Source organism: Chenopodium album, chromosome 21, assembly GCF_948465745.1.
Source record: "Chenopodium album chromosome 21, dcCheAlbu1.1, whole genome shotgun sequence".
NCBI lineage: Eukaryota > Viridiplantae > Streptophyta > Magnoliopsida > Caryophyllales > Amaranthaceae > Chenopodium > Chenopodium album.
Window position 1 is genome coordinate 14,842,015 of NC_137854.1, and position 3,797 is coordinate 14,845,811.

Consider the following 3,797-nt stretch of genomic DNA (forward strand, 5'->3'; position numbering starts at 1 on the left):
TAGCTCCCCCAAGCCAAGCTTGGGACTAGTAACCAATGGGGCTAAAAAGGCTTGTAATGTGGCTAAATAAACAATAAAAGGGCACAAGCAACAACATGGGTAGCAAGAAGGGAACAAATGTATCTAATATCGTCTGAAGGCTACCTAAAAGAATGAACGCCTTCGTCCTCCTCATGTGCATAATAGGTGAGTCATGAAATACTACTCATAGTTGCAAACCAATACTCAAATTCATTGACATACCAGGAACTAAACTCACATTCCTAACCAAATCAACTAGTCAAGCACTATATTCACAAGTAGTTGGACAAAATTGACGCATGTTTAGGCATCCAAGCAATTAAACTTCAAATCATGACCAACAAGTCCACAATGCTTATCATCAATAACCAAGAATCAAAACAAATTTTCTCAAGTATGGGGACATAGAGAAGCATGATTTACAATTCATTGGAACGTATTTTTGGATTTTTTAATTTTTCAATTTTTTTTGTATTTTTCTTATAGGAAAGCAATAAAACTACACTAGGAAAGCAGTAAAACTACACTAAGCATACCAAGAGAGAGAGTGAAAGATATACCATATGAACACGAGAACCTCCCCCCAAGCTAAATCAGACAATGTCCTCATTGTCTTAAGGGGAAGCAAGTATTCAAGGTGACTACTCTTCATCATCACCACATCAATGTCACCAAAGCCTCAAGATTGCAATGCATCTCTTTGGAACAAAATTGGGCAAGAAAGAAACAAACTGTTAGTGGAAAAAAGATAAAAATTGAGTCAGGTGCACTATTCTGATCATAACTTTTGATGTATAATTGATAATTCAATGATTCCAATTGCATTGGAAAGTAGACTTGAAGAGCTTTCCAACGATAGGTCACACGCCAAAAACGGATAAGAAACGCAAAAGTTATGGCCTGTCAAAGTGGAGCAGTTTTGCTGATCCGCTCTCGCGCCCGGTCGGGAGCCATACTGCCCGGTAGGGCGCCACACCGCCCGGTAGGGCGGTATAAACCCTCTAAATTCTCTTTGTTCTCGCGCCCGGTCGGGCGGTCGAAATGTCCGTACTCGTCAACTCTCGCGCCCGGTCGGGCGGTCCTTCGCCCGGTCGGGCCCGAGGCAATGTTTGGTACGAGAAACTCCTTCTCTTTTTTTTCCAAATTTGACTAACTCTTTCCTTCTAACCTGTACGACTCAATAAACTCATTAAACTCTCTCCTCTCTCCTCTCACAAGAAATAGAAAGAAGACTAAAAAAAAAAAAGAAAAATACGGGTTGCCTCCCGCAAAGCGCTGGTTTATTTAGGTCCCGCACGACCCTCTTACTACATGTCGGGAAGTTAAGCCCCTTGGCCTATCGCCTGGTCAGGTGGTTCTTCACCCGGTTGAGCGATTTTTAAACCACGACTCGGCTTCCTAACACGCCCTGTAAGGCGCCAATTCACCTTATTGGGTGGATCCTCGTTGGCTTGAACTAGTGGGTCTTTACTTTTGTTCGATTGAGAACCCTTTTTGACCGTTGGTTGCCTCGATTTATCACTTTGTTGAGCTATTACAACACGATCTGGTGGAACTCTCACTATAGGCTCAGTTTCCGCAACTTGTGTACTCATTTCCACCTTCTCATCTTCAAAACCAAGACCTTCACAGTATAAGGCTTTCTCTATTGCGTCCACTTCCTCTTTCCATTGGTTAGTTGTACCTGTAGAAGATGCAACACACGATACCGCCTCCAAGGGATCTTTAACAAAAGCTTGGGGCTTATTAGAACAATTACCAACCACATCAATTTTATAACACTTCTCCTCTAGCATGGGGCTTTTAGGGGTATTATTCAAATTAAAAACAATTTTATCATCCCCTACTGATAGTGTCAATTTACCATATTTCACATCTATAATTGCTCCAGCAGTATTAAGGAAGGGTCTACCCAAGATAATTGGGGTATGCAAATCCTCAGCCATATCAAGAACAACAAAATCCACAGGTATATAAAATTTACCTACTCTAACAGGGACGTCTTCTAGAATGCCTATGGGGTATTTAGAAGAACGATCAGCCATTTGCAGAGTAATATTAGTAGACTTTAATTTACCCATTTTTAGCTTTAAAAACACAGATAATGGCATGACACTAACACTAGCGCCCAAATCACACAATGCATTATCAATCATTAAATTGCCAATATGACAAGGGATAGAAAAACTACCGGGATCTTTTAGTTTGGGTGGAGATTTATTTTGTAGTACGACACTGCATTCAGCAGTAAAAGCGACAGTCTCTACCTCACTAATAGACCTTTTCCTAGTCAATATTTCTTTCATGAATTTTGCATATGCAGGTATTTGCGTGATTAATTCTGTAAAGGGAACTGTTACCTGCAAATCCTTCACCATGTCAAGGAACTTACCAAACTGCTTATCCATGGTGCTTTTCAAATGTCGATTTGGGAATGGTAGTTTGATAATTGGTTGTTGCACATCATTATTCCTGTCTTGAGTTACAACCTTCCCTGAAGTTTTACCCTGCAATATAACATTAGAAATATTAGTACTACCCTTTAGCCCTGCAGGGCTAGGATTAATATCCCTTGGTATAAAGGAATCAGGATTAGCAATTTTTATTGAAACAGGTTCATCTTCTTTGGGCATAGGAGGCCCATCATAGTGTGAACCACTCCTGAGGGTAATTGCAAACGCCTGATCTGTGGGTTGTACTGGTTGCGATGGTAGGGCTCCTTGTGGGCGAACCTGAAGAGCAGCGGCTAACTGTGCAATTTGAGTATCTATGACTTTATTGTGGGCTACAATCGAGTCAATTTGTGAGTCTCTACTCTCCATATGCTTTTGCATACTAGTTAACATCGCTCTAATTTCTGATAAAGCTGGGTCAGAAGGTGGTGGAGGAGTTTGCGGTTGGTTTTTCTGGCCAGCATTGGGATGGTAATATTTCTGCTGAGGTGGTGGTGCTGGTTGTTGTGGAGGTGGAGGTGTGGGATCTTGCACATTACTGCTCCTATAAGAAAGGTAAGGATGGTTCCGATACCCGGGATTATTATAGGTGTTGGAGTATGGGTTATTTTGCTTGATGGACTGAAAAGCGTTGACCTGCTCCATAGAACTCCTACACTCATGTTCCCAATGACCTACAATTCCACAATTTTCACAGAAAGCATCATTAGCATTATTATCAATTGCAGAAACATTAGTTATTTTAGAATTAGCAGTAGTAAGGTTATCCAATTTCTGACAAATAGAGGTTAATTGAGATTGCAAAAAGGATAAAGAATCGACGTGGTGTTTTCCCTTGTTTGCAAAACCTCTAGGATTCCCATATTGGGAATTATGGATCGCCATATCTTCAATAACCTGACCTGCATCATCAACATTGAGGTTCATAAACCTCCCATTAGCTGCAGAATCCAAAATTGCTCTAGAAGAATTTCCGATCCCATTGTAGAAAGCTTGTATCAACTGCCACTGTGCTAAGTTATGATGAGGGCACTCTCTCTGCAGGTCTTTGAATCTCTCCCAAGCTTCATATAGTGACTCATCTGGCTCTTGGGCGAAATTTTGAATTGCGCTTCTCAATAGAGCTGTTTTCTCTGCAAGGTAATACTTGTTATAAAAATTCAAAACAAGAGTCTCCCAATTAGTAATGCCAAGTGCAGTTCTATTTAAACCATTAAACCACAGTTTAGCTTTTCCACATAAAGAGAAAGGAAAGAGAATCTCCCTTATTTGGTCTTGCGTGACCCCAGCTTGCCTTATAGTGTTACAATATTGACAGTAGTC

General features: G+C 40.8%; 1 non-coding gene across 1 annotated transcript; it reads left to right on the top strand.

The window, feature by feature from the left end:
• Window positions 1-3,489: 3,489 nt before the first annotated feature.
• LOC145603250 (small nucleolar RNA R71) lies at window positions 3,490-3,596 on the top strand. Its single transcript, XR_014104775.1, has one exon. It is a non-coding gene; the product is annotated as a small nucleolar RNA R71 (small nucleolar RNA).
• The last annotated feature ends 201 nt before the right edge of the window (window positions 3,597-3,797 follow it).